The sequence below is a fragment of the Aedes aegypti genome, chromosome 2 (genome assembly GCF_002204515.2).
Source record: "Aedes aegypti strain LVP_AGWG chromosome 2, AaegL5.0 Primary Assembly, whole genome shotgun sequence".
In the NCBI taxonomy this organism is placed as follows: Eukaryota; Metazoa; Arthropoda; class Insecta; order Diptera; family Culicidae; genus Aedes; species Aedes aegypti.
In genome coordinates, this window is record NC_035108.1 from 219194279 (window position 1) to 219208303 (window position 14025).

Consider the following 14025-nt stretch of genomic DNA (forward strand, 5'->3'; position numbering starts at 1 on the left):
AAGGCAATGGTCGTTACTTCCCGTTACAACATTAACATATGAGCAATTCTCGCTGAAACCAGGCCGCCATCGGCACCCATCGTTAGAATTCCAATTTTATGTCACTGATCGCTAGCTTTCGATAAAACTTAAGGGTGGTCCTTTTTGTTTTCTCAAATTGGTGGACCCCTCGTACACCAGCTAGCTAAACAGTTTGCAAAAAAGCCCATTTTTTGATAAATCTTGGGTATTTCTTCATGTGATATGTCTCATATTTCCCTTGGAACACATACCAAACTTAATGGCATCGTATAGAGAAAGGATATAGCTTTCATTTGAAGTTAAAAAAAAATCCGACGGCCATTTTGAATTTGGCCGCCATCTTGAATTTTGTTAGAAAAATCGTTTTTTCACCATTAGCGCACCGCTCGTTTTGAATTCTGAGATCACCATCAGAAAGCTGAGGAAAAAATGCGTAAGATAGGCTACAGAAACTAGGTGTGCAATGGTATTTACCCTATGAAATGAACGATTTTCTAAAACATGTTCCACGATTTTGACGTATATGGCGAGTGCAATCAATGCAAACATCATTTTTTGTACAACAAAGATACAAGTTTTCAATAGTTGGTGTATTTTTCGAGTCAGATGAAGAATAGGAGTATTATTTAGAGTGATAAAATCTGGCGGCCATCTTGGATTTTGACGCCATCTTGATTTTGACTAGTAGAATGAATTTTTCACCTTGATAGCACTCAGCATGTCGAATTTAGAGGTTACCAATAAAAACAAGGTTACGTATACTCTTCTTCTTATTATTCTTCATTTTCCTGACGTTACGTCCCTAGTGGAACCGAGCCTGATACTCAGCTTTATTAGTTATAAATACAGGTTATTAAATAGGAATTTTCTTTTATAATACGATTTTTAATAACAGAATATTTCTTCGACATATCTTTGAATTCAGTTATTATGAATAAATAAATTTAATGAATAAAAACCGTCCAAAAACATTGATTGAAATAAACAATTTTTTTTTTACCATATGCTTTTTTTGTCATCGAATGAAGTTTATAAATTGTGCGTTGGGACATTAGTAAGTTTTGTGGTAATATCTGTAGTTTTAACGTAAAACATTTCCAAAAGTGCATTAATTTAGAATGGAAATTTTAAATTTTTAAGCAAAAAAAATCCTTGATTTTCTGAATCATAAAGTATTGTTTTTACTAACACCCAACATGCATGTGAAAAATAGCGAAATTGAAAGGTGAGAAGCAGGCTTTGTTCTAATGTGGACGTAATGCCGAAACTCAGGTGAATCATTTTGAGTTTGGAAAATCTGGTGGCCATCTTGGATTTCGACGCCATCTTAGTTTTTAGCAGTAGAATGATTTTTTACCAGCTCAGCGCTCTTCATGTTTAATTAATTAAAGATCTCCGTTGAAAAACAAACAGATTCTTTATTTCTTATCTTATTTTAGCTGTTCAACAGATTGTTCATTTCTATCAATGGTTTTAGACCAAATAAATGAAAGAATTAATGCTATTTTTCAACTCGCAGATATGCAGAACAATCATTCAGGTGGCAAATAAGCGTTAAAAAATTCTACTTGTTTATTTATTTTTGAAGCTTAGGGGCTGGCTCTATTCCAGTAGGGACGTAACGTCAGGAATAAGAAGAACAAGAAGAATAGTAAGTGTAACGGTGGCATTAAAATTCAACATGTTGAGTGTTATCAAGGTGAAAACTCATTCTACTACTTAAAACCAAGATGGCGTCAAAATCCAAGATGGCCGCCAGATTTTTTCACTCAAAATAATACTCCTATTCTTCATCTGACTCGAAAAATACACCAACTATTGAAAACTTGTATCTTTGTTGTACAAAAAATGATGTTTGCATTGATTGCACTCGCCATATACGTCAAAATCGTGGAACATGTTTTAGAAAATCGTTCATTTCATAGGGTAAATACCATTGCACACCTAGTTTCTGTAGCCTATCTTACGCAATTTTTCCTCAGCTTTCTGATGGTGATCTCAAAATTCAAAACGAGCGGTGCGCTAATGGTGAAAAAACGATTTTTCTAACGAAATTCAAGATGGCGGCCAAATTCAAAATGGCCGCCGGATTTTTTTTAACTTCAAATGAAAGCTATATCCTTTCTCTATACGATGCCATTAAGTTTGGTATGTGTTCCAAGGGATATATGAGACATATCACATGAAGAAATACCCAAGATTTATCAAAAAATGGGCTTTTTTGCAAACTGTTTAGCTAGCTGGCGTACGAGGGGTCCACCAATTTGAGAAAACAAAAAGGACCACCCTTAAGTTTTATCGAAAGCTAGCGATCAGAGACATAAAATTGGAATTCTAACGATGGGTGCCGATGGCGGCCTGGTTTCAGCGAGAATTGCTCATATACATTAATTGTGCTTCTTGAACTTTGGCGGTTAAATGAAATTCAATCTTGATAAGTCAAGTGATAGGCTTGACAGAAACTCCTCTGCGATGCAAAAAGAAGGCCGTTTATGAGGAGTAAAAATGAGATTTATGAGGAGTAAAAACTGAACTCAAAATTTTCAACACAGATCCTCAAACGATTCGAGTGAGAGTGCAAAAAATGCGAGGATTTTTTCGGGCATTCTCTCTCTAGTTCAGATGCTTACATTTACTCACGCTTCAAAAGAACTCTTGAGTGTACCGCCCAAGCAAGACAGTCCTCGAGGAGTTGTGTTGATGGAATTTCGCTCTTTTGTGTTTTGTGCTGCATCTTCCTCGCTAATTTTTCGTTGCCTCTTTGCTTAGCATTATTCTCCGCTCCCTCGCAAAGAGGCAAAGGCAGCACGCTGCTCTAGAGTAAGTCACCGAACTCTGATGATGTTGAGGAGAGTTATCAAGCCTGCTGAGGATTGAATCACGAAATATTAAAGTGCTTTAGCGATTAAGTTGCCTGTAAAATTAATATATCCCAAGAGTGTGGCATTTCCGGGAAGTGACAATTTTATTTTACATTTCCCGGGAAATCTAATCCCGGTAAAATTAGAAACCCTTGGAAGAAAAAATAGTGTATTTTTTTTTTTGAGTTCCAAATAAACCTTACAAACTGTGGTCTTGTCGGACTCAATAAAATTTGCGTTTTTCTTTATATTCCGATGAACTGCAAACCGTCAATTTCAAAGATGACTAAAAGTTAATCGTATAGGTAACAGTTGCCCAAATCACGTTAAGTGTTACCAAACTTGGAACAAGCTTAGAGCGTTCCACGCTTCAAATGGCAAAATACCGCAATCTTGCTGTATCGATTCGCAACTTTACAGTCATAAATCCTGGCGGCTACGTCTTTTGCAGTTTTAATTTCAACGTGCGAGCCATACAAACATACAAGACATTCGGTAGCCAATTGTGCTGGGGAAAAACGTTTTCCATGAGTGAAAATTTACCCGAGCTAAGTGGTTGGAAAAATGTCTTTCACGGCTGAAGAAGAATGGAAGCACTGCATAGTCGTGCTCTTGTCATATCTGTCCAAATATAGCACTGCAGGTGCATAAGTTGCACTGAGCCAGTGGCAAATAGTCGTCAGTTTTACTATGAATGTCGTTGCGCCAGCACTGTGGATCTCTGTGATTTCTGTAATATTCTGTCGCGTTGAAAGTTTGTAAGTATAGTGAAAACAATATTTTGGAGTAAAATAATTGTGTTACCAAGTATGAAAAAGGTTCAGAAACAACTTGAAAAAAAAAATGTCTTGGCAAATGTGTACATTTGTGCAAGTTTAGAAAATATTGTACAGTAATTTCTCGATCATATCACGAATCCAAACAAAAATGTGTGATTTGCCAAAGCGTGATATAATGAAACAGTGATTACTTGGCATACTACATACTACAATTTTGTTTAAAATCAGACTAAACTATGACATAAATAGAGTGAATCGAAAGAAAAGCACAAATCAAATGGATCGAATCGGAAATATGCGTTGCTCTAGGATCATCATTCAATGCAGAATGTAAGAAAAGCATAAAATTATCATGACGTGATATATATGACCAGACAACCGTGCTTAAATCGAGCGTGTCAAAATGAAGCGCCATTAAGTTGAACAGTGATTAAATCGAGAAACTACTGTATTGCTTTGATCATCATTTAATACAATGTCATACTCGCTTCAAATGCAGGACAATAATTCAATTTACTTGTACGGTCTAATAATAGCTATTTGGTACAAGTAAAACGTTGCGTCATGGGGCAATCAGCTAAATTTACTATAACCGTTATTATTAAATTATGAATTTGAATCGGATTAGTAGAATCGATTATTGGAATAGAAAATTATTGAATATTAGGGTAGAAGCAGCTGTTTTGATCATGGCGCCATGATCATACATTGTATTACGATTTTAACAGAGATCATCCACAAAGCAGAGCTACATTTCATGGTCCATTCAAAAACTAACATACAGCCATTCCATGAAAAACCAATCTAGTGGGTCTCCGAATTCCGTGCAAATTTGCTATTTTGTTCCTTATCCGAAACAAGGATACACGTATTTTTGGATTTTTTGATTAGGGTGACCATTTCCGAAAAAGGGTGACCAGAAAAATCGCGATTTTGCAAAATTTTTATTTAAAAAAAATTATAACTTTTGAACCGTTTGACCGATTTACAATCTTTTTGGACAAAATGAAGGCTAGAGATTTTGACTTTTCAGGAAAAATAGAAAATTTCACAAAAAGTGTGTTTTTTACATAAAAAAAAAAAACTCAATAGTTTCCGCTTTTTTTGTGTATTGAAGGCCTCGGGACCAAAGAGGCTATTGCTGTTCTCATTTTTTCTTGAAAGTTCAGGAAATTTTACGTCTACTGTCAAATTTTCAAGGATGTATATTTTTTAGTTTTTGAGATATATTTTTTTGAAAATAAAAAATCAGTCATTTTTCATCGGCACACACTGTAGGTCTTAGCGCATTAGATTTTTTATTTAAAAAAATCATAACTTTTGAACAGCTTAACCGATTTCCAATCTTTTTTTATGGAATGAAAGCTTAAGGTCTCAACTTTTCAGAAAAAAATAGAAAAAATATAAAACTTTGAAAAAGAAAATTTTTCACATTAAAATATAAGAAAATTTCTAAAAATACTAGAAATTTTTATTTTTTTTTTCACGTTTAAACATATTTTTATCAGATTTTTCAATTTTGTCTGAATAGTTGAAATTTTAAGCTTTCATTCCATACAAAAAGATTGGAAATCGGTTAAGCTGTTCAAAAGTTATAATTTATTTTAAACATTACAAATCTAATGCGCTGAGACCTACAGTGTGTGCCGATAAAAAATGACTGATTTTTTATTTTCAAAAAAATATATCTCAAAAATTAAAAAACATACATCGCTGAAAATTTGACAGTATACGTAAAATTTTCTGAACTTTCAAGAAAAAATGAGAGCAGCGATAGCCCTTTTGGTCCCGAGGCCTTCAAAACACGAAAAAACGGAAACTATTGAGTTTTTTCATGTAAAAAACACAATTTTTGTGAAATTTTATATTTTTCGTGAAAAGTCTTCTTTAGCCTTCATTTCGTCCAAAAAGATTGAAAATCGGTCAAACGGTTCAAAAGTTATATTTTTTTTTAAATAAAAATTTTGCAAAATCGCGATTTTTCTGGTCACCCTATTTCGGAAATGGTCACCCTAATCAAAAAATTCAAAAATACGTGTATCTTTATTTCGGATAAGGAACAAAATAGCAAATTTTCACGGAATTCGGAGACCCACTAGATCGGTTTTTCATGGAATGACTGCATAAATAATTTTTTTTGATGATATAATACCGTCGTTGGGGGTGAGAATGGGTCAAAAAGGGATATGTATGATTTATTTATTGAATAACTATCACAATTTAACTCCAATAAACTTCAAATTTGGTGAGTATGTACTTTGATGGTACATTAAAAACTGTTCAAAAAATCAAAGAAAAATATTTATTCCCAGCGGAACCACAAGTGAATGAAGAATGACCCAATCTCACACCATAGAGGGGGTGACATTGAGTCACTGTAACTAAAACAACTTGTTTTTGTGAATGTGATTGCAAAACTATTCATAGCTGAAAAATATTGATGAAATACGATGCAAACAAGACGAAAAGATATCTAATATGTTTCACAAGTATGATAAGCCCACTGAAATGAACATTATATAAAAAAAAATTAAAGAGCTATGAGAAAAAATATGTAAACCCAACATTTATTGTCAAGTTTACATAAATTTTCTTAATATTTTTCCTCAAATTGTCTTCAAAGTCTCTTCCCAATTTCCATAAAGCCTATTCAGTTTCTTAAAAGATGTACTGAAACAGTGATATTTTTATGACTTTGCAAATAGTTAAATTTCGGTGCGTCATTCCACGATCAATACATTTCAGGCAGATGTTGGCGTCATAATCCCGGTGTTTCTGCAATCCAACTCATTTGTACTTCCGTGAGATGTTTCCTAATATGAAAACACTGATAAATAAATAAATTCTAAAAAATCCACTTGATCAAATTTTACGATGTTGCTGCACACGAAACACAGTTGCTGGTTTGAGAAGTTGTCAAAATGCGTTGCATTGTTATTCAATGCACGGAATACTCAAGTAGACTTGTTTGATGTTTCAGAGGTGCTGTGTTTAGACAGAATAAACACATCTTAATGAAAAAAGAGATCACCCGGAACCGTGAAATGTCAAAAATGTGGGCTTGTAATTTCATTTACTGTTGTTCTTGCTTGACCCAATATCACCCCCATTTTTGATGTTTTAGACACCGTACCAAAAAAATTGAAATTTTTGTGGAAAAATCAAATAGATTCCGGAAAATACGTGTGAAGTGTAATGAAAAGACTTTCGACCTTCTACTAATAAAACGATAGAGGTGCGTTATACTTTGCACAGGAGAAATTTAATGTTGTAAATTTTATCTAGTTTTAACATACAAGTAAACAAAAAAATAATTCTTTTTAAAATGTATATTGTGATAAATTCCGTGTAATAATATGTTCTCTAATAAATGATTTATTAATTTTAGTAATATCAGCGTTATTAGCTGAAATATGTCATAAATCATATTTTTTCATTTTGACCCAATCTCACCCCCTAGACCCATTGTCACCCCCATCGTCACCCCTAGACCCATTGTCACCCCCATCGACGGTAACTGCTGTGCACCTACTTCAGCCTCTTTCGCAAAAACTCAATGTGATTAATCAATTTTGGCATCAAAGTTAAAAATGTGGTCGAAATGTTATAGTAAATATGTAAGACATGATCAAGTGTCATGAAATTATACAGTGAAACCTCCGTGATTCGATGTCTGAAGGGACGACTCATAAAAATATCGAGTCATGGAACTGGAGATTCTACCCCATTACCCCGAATCCCATTACCCCGAATGCCATTAACCTGAATGCCATTACCCCGATTTCCAAAACCCCGAACGTCCCATCACCCCGAATGACATTACCCCGAATTCCAATATCGCGGGGAAATGTCATCAATATCATCACGTCATGATAATTGTAAATTCGGGGAAATTGCATTCGGGGTGATGGAATTCGGGGTAATGGTACGTTCGGGGTAATGGAATTCGGGGTGATGGCAATCGGGGAAATGGCATTCGGGGTAATGGGGTAGAATCGTTTGCCACACTGCAACTCAATAATTAGAATAATGTTAAAATTAATATTTATTTGAATTTAAATTTAAGTTTTCCTTGTACGATATTTTCATAACTATATAACTAATACATGGAATAATGGCAACATTGTTCAAATTTTTGGGTTGTTTGGTAATGAAATAGTTTCAAAGCAGCTCTAAGCACTCTAATTTTGCCTTCAAATATAAATTATACAACAAAATTCAATATTGCCTGTGATTTTATATGAAAAAAATCAGACTTTTAACGCAAAATGCCATTACTCGTGATTAGCAGAAAAAATCTCGGGAATTTTTAATTGTGGACTGTGTATGAAAAGCTGTTTTTTTTTTTTTAAATGTGTGTACTCAGTACTTATGGATATTATGGATATTCCTCGAGTTCTGAATCACGAGTTGTGGTCCAATAAGGTTGAGGATACGTACGATCAGCATAAAAAACATTGTGGAACACGTTTTTGTCTCAAGAACCAAAATACCACTATTTACTTAATTTGGGGTTGTTATTTCATTGCCGTTTTTAAAAATATTATAGCACTATAGTTCTTAAGATATTGGCTGTTGGAAATGGCTGTTGGAAAATCTGACGATTTCAGTGAACTTTGCATACAATTTTACCAGCTTGTATAGCAATTTCTTTGCTTTATTTGCCACAGAATTCAAACTTTATGTGTTAAACAATACTTATCAACCAAGTTTATAATATTTTCTATGCTTAAAAATTATTTTTGGATAGTTTAGAAAAGTTTTTTATTTTGCCATATATAAGAAATTAAGAATTATGTATGGAGACTGCAAGAATGTTGAAAATGTCGATTTAATTCAAGGTTTCAATCTTAAATGAAAATTGAAGTTCTATGGGTTCATTCAAATATCACGTAACGCAAAATTTGCCAATTTTAGATCCCCTTCCTCCCCCATGTAACAACATTTGTATGAAAAATTTTAAATTTTTGTATGGACCGTAACACTATGTAAGACCCCCTCATATAACGTCATGTTTACATCGCATAAATGAAGTTTACATGACGTGTAATCTTCATTATTTTTAACTGTGCATGTCTGTCTTGGAAATCAAACCAAACCAAATACACCCAATTCTGTTTTTGCACGGATTTTTTTTTACACGGCCGTGCAAAAAAAGTTTCCATACATTTTTTTTCCGCCAAAACCTTATTTTTGCATGAAACGTCGAGAAATGGTGTTACTTTTTTTTACACGGTTTTTGAAATTTCGAACTGAAAACTTTTTTTTGCACGGTACGCATCCCCCGTGCAAAAACAGAATCGGGTGTAGCCAAAGAAGTTGCATGTTTTACATAGATCATAGCTAAAAGAAGAACGTACTAGATTTTGCGGCTTGGAACAACTTCAAAAAGATATGCAAATTTAGTAGATACCATTCCCACACATTTATGGATCACTTTGGCGTTTAACATCGAATAACTAGCTCGTTGACATGAAACATATTTTTTTCTAAGTCATACTACTTGCTTTCCATCATTTGTAATGTAAAACAAGAAATTTTTCCGCAAAATAATGATGTTTTTGATCAATGTTGATCACCCCGAATGTACCATTACCCCAAATTTCATCACCTCGAATGCTATTTTTTCGCTAATTTACGATGATCTTTACATGATGACATTTGGAATTGAATATTGGAATTCGAGATAATTTTATTCGGGATAAGGGCATTCGGGACAATTACATTCAGGGTAATGGAGTAGAATCATATAATGGTATCCAACTGAACATCATACTTCCGGGGGCATCTCCAAAACCATTAGATGCACTGCTTACTCTATAGTAAGTGCCCTGGCGATGCTGGCCAATTTGGAACAATCCAAAATCATGTAAATATACACTCCCGTGCTTAAGTTTGGGTTCACCCCCTAAAAAACATGCAAAAATGTGCAGTACATACATCTGTGATTATTCTTACTTTTCATGTATTTTTTCAAAAATATTCTCTGAACTGTCTATACTTATTTTTTACTTAAAGCTGTAACATTTTTCAAAAAAACGCACTGAAAAAACATAGCTAATTTTCTCAGCATTGGATCGACCAAAATTTTAAAACAAGGTGTCATTAGAATCGTAATCTTATATTCTTTGAAGAGCACTCACGAAATTTTGACGGAAAAATCTGGAAACTATTCAAAATAAATGAAACACTCAATCAGGTCATCGTGGTTCACCCCTCAGTATGGTGTATCGTGCAAAAGTTTGGTAAAGTATTTTCACCTGAACTTGTTTAAAACACGAAAAATCTGTGAAATCTCAAACTAATCATGTATGCGCCATTATTTGCGCTCGAAAAAGCTTTTAACTAATAAAATCGGTTGAGATATTGACAAAAATGATGTGCATGCGGCTCAGCTTAACCCAAACTTTTGCACGATGACTTGACTGACTGTTTCATTGATTTTGAATACTTTTCAGATTTTTCCGCCAAAATTACGTGGGGTCTGTTTAATGAATATAAGATTACGATTCTATTGAAACTTTGATATGAAATTTTGGTCGATCGAATGCTGAGGAAATTAGATATGGTTTTTCAGTGTGTTTTTGAAATGTGTAACAACTTTGAGTAAAAATAACTCTTTGCCTTTCGAATGCGGCTTAAAGAGTTTCAATTGGACGTGTAATCACAGAGATATGCACAGAACACTTTTGTACGTTTTTGAGGGGGTGAACCCAAAATTTTGCACAGGAGTGTAGGTATCAAACTTCAAGATTTGTGAAGGTGATGCTTTCCAAAGCGTATCCAAAAACACCAGCTGCTATTGTGGTATATAGATTGATGTTGATATTACCGAAGCAAAGAGAACATGGCATAGGTAAATTTTTAATCAGTGCCACCATAGTATGTGTTTGTTATTGTTTGATCAGCAAAAAATAATATATAACATGGTTCTTAAGAAAAATATCAAACTCGGTGAAAAAATAGTTTTTTCACTAATTCGGTCCTATATCGCCAATAAAATTAAAACAGTAGGCTGTGGAATTTTGACGTCCTCGATAGAGTTGTTTATTTTATCAAAATGAACAACTTTGCCGAACACGCCAAGTCTCTAGAACGTCACAGTAAAAAGTTAGATGTTGGCGTCACCTATGCGGACGATTTATGAACTATCCGTTTATGTCAGTAGATGGTACTCGTTGTTACAGAAAAACTTGCCGGAGACACTAAATTCCGGAAACGCTTCGTTACCGAGCTATTAATTTAGTCCCGCCAGATTGCGTTCCTGGCACATAGTGCACTGGGACAGGACAAAACCTCTAACACTTTGAAGTGTTTTTTCGGGTTGATGTCTTTGGAGACTTTTCTACGATTTATTTGTTCTTTAATTTGAAGATAAAATTTAGTTGGAAAATTCGCAGCATGCTGCAGGTGGTGCGATGCAAACCTTTTTCATTTCGCGTTCTAGAGCTTTCGCGTCTTCCGCAAAGTTTTAGAACGTGTTAAAATACGACAAGTTGTCGAGATCACCCAAGTTGTAAAATGTCATTATTGTTAATATCACTTTACTCAAAAAGTTGCAAGTTCTTGCAAAAAATATCAATGTTCTGAAATACACTATATTTATTTATTTATTTATTTATTTATTCAGTATTGCTCATGTAACATAAGGCTACGGCCTTTTTTATCGTTACACCTAGTGATTCAATTGCTTCAATTATGCTTTCATATTTTTTGAGCTATCCCACAATTTTACCAATTTATAATGTCAAATACTGCATAAGGTCTCTTTTAAAGCTAGATATGGACACACTAGATTTAATACTAAGGGGTAATTGGTTCCAATACGCAATATATATTTATATAATATATTTCATCTACCAAATGTCATTGTTTGACGGATATAGGGGCAAAATGAACAGTTGCGTAAAATTTAGTAATTAAAAATATTTAATGACTGTCAATCATTCCAACATGTAAAAGGGATCTCCCTCAATCATAATAGCTAAAAAGAACCTTTTTAGGTTCGTTACATTGCTAACAAAAAATAGATTCTCCCATCACCTTGCTTTTATGCCAATTTGAAGCTGAGAAAAACTTAGTAAAATTTCAAAGGACATTTTTTTTCTTATATTTATTTGAAAGAAACTCTGTGCTCGTGGCCACCACTGTGCCGGAATCATAGTTGATCTGTAGCTTCTTTACCGATACAGATCTATTTTAAACTTATCTATATTTACATCTACTTTCACTCTCTTCTACTCTTTTACTCTCTCACCGAGCAGGTAGGAGAGTACTCTGCTGTTAGTCCAATCAATTTCCATATAAACCATAGTCCATTGCTCTTGCGGTGGTTTGTATTGCCGTGTTCCTGAGTCGTTTGAGGCTAGCTGCCTGCGAAGAGGGTCAATTTGTCTTAGTCAAATGCAATACAGATTTCATGCAGTGTTTGAACTTTTGATAAAGTATAAAAATTCTCAAATATTAAGTGGGTGTCCATTTTGCCCCGTATGTTCATTATGCTTCTAATCCCCCTATATCCATGAAATCCATAATATAAATTTTGATGAATTTACTTTCAACCCATTAATTTACATTCGTGGCCCTTAAACATAACTAGGTATTAGATTTTTCCTGCTTGAATTATATTTTCCTGTATGCGAAAAATTGTGGGTGGTCATATCATTATGGAAAGCAGTATACCAATTTATCTCTTCAATGCTTCATTCCTCACGCTGGGGTCACGGAATCGCATTCGCAATTTCGAGATATTCAGGTGTATGATTGTAAGGTGACACAGTTTGCAATCGAACTTCCACTTCCAAAAAAGTATTTATTTTGCTTTATGCACTAGAAGTTCAGGAACGTTTTCTTACTATTTTTTAAGTTGAGTGCCTTTGGAAACTTGAATAGGGGCACAAGTTGGCCATTGTGATGGCCATTTTTGGATTCCAATCTATTTCACCTTAAGGTTGTGTAAACGAATTTCTCCGGTAGGACAATACTTTCATTTGTCTCGAAATGAACAGGTATCAAGTATCAGAAGGCCGGCTCCAAAGGCACGTTCCCCACCAGTTAGAAAATGTATGCCATCGCTATATTTGAACCTATTTCATCATCCACCCGATGAGATAGGAAAGGGAAGGGAAAGATGGGAGGAAATAGGAGTGGGGTCCCTTGAAGAAGGAAGATCGCATAAGCGAATTGAGAGCATGTAGCTCCATACCACAATGGGTTCGAACAGCGCCCTAAAATAGGCACTGCAAAACGCATGAGCGCAAAGAGTGCCTATAGCTCATTACCACAGCGGGTTAAGAATAACAAAATGTCCTGAAGAACTTCGAAATTGGAATAACCGGCTCAGGACCGATGAAGTCATGCGATGCTCCATCGCGAGCTAGCTCATCAGCCAATTCATTTCCAGCGATGGAAAAAATGGTCAGGTACCCATACAAGGTTTACAGAGTTGACTGAATTCAGTTCCTCAATTTGAGTTCGACATGCGATAACAAGCTTCGACCTTGAGTTGGCCGAAGCAAGAGCTTTTATAGCAGCCTGGCTATCTGAACAGAAATAAATGACTTTACCCATTACGCGCTGTTGAAGTGCTGATTGCACTCCACACATAAGAGCAAATATTTCCGCCTGAAAAACGGTGCAGTTTTTACCAAGTGAGTAAAACTGATTCAGCCTTAGCCCACGAGAATATACATCTGCACCAGCTCTACCTTCAAGAAGGCAGCCATCAGTGTAACATACTATATTGTTTGATATACTTCTTTCCAAATAGCCAGACGTCCACTCATCCCGTGAAGAGAATTGTGTAGTAAATGTCCTGTAAGGAAAGTGACAAGCAATTGTGAGATCACTTGGAGCAAGAACAATTTTATCCCAATCCAACAAAAGTGGAAACAACGAAGTGTGTGTAGATCTACGTTTTACTAGATTTTCTCCAGTAGATCCAGTACCCATAAACGGTAAGCGCAAGAAAGTGCTTCTTGTTTAAGATGTATGTGTAATGGCACAACGTCGAAAAAAGCCTCGAGCGCTGCCGTGGGAGTCGTAGAGAACGCACCAGAAATCGCCATCAAGCACATCTTTTGGAGATGGTCCAATTTGGATTGGATTGTTCTCACTTCGCCCAATATTGCCAATATTGGTCGAACAACTATTGTGTAAATCCATTTGATATACTTGGGTTTGAGGCCCCAGGTTTTACCAAAGGTTCGCCGGAATTGACCGAAGGTTATGCAAGCTTTTTTGACTCTAAAATCAATATGAGGTGTCCAAGAAAGTTTGGAATCTAGAACGAATCCGACATACTTTACCTGATAAGTTACATTAATCTCAGTGCCAAAAAGACGTAAAGGTCTTTCCGTAAAAAG

The 14025-nt window shown here is 35.0% G+C and overlaps 1 protein-coding gene across 5 annotated transcripts in view; it reads left to right on the forward strand.

Annotated features, from left to right (window-relative positions):
- The window catches only part of LOC5569579 (dipeptidyl peptidase 4), a 66324-nt gene that overhangs the window by 14012 nt on the left and 38287 nt on the right, over window positions 1-14025 (forward strand). Inside the window, exon 1 of one of the 5 annotated variants that reach the window (XM_021844040.1) lies at window positions 3346-3640. The exons of the other annotated variants lie outside the window; for them this stretch is intronic. The gene's annotated coding sequence lies outside the window, so the exon portion shown is untranslated. Of the gene's footprint in view, window positions 1-3345; window positions 3641-14025 lie in introns of those variants that run through there. 5 annotated transcript variants of the gene reach the window in all.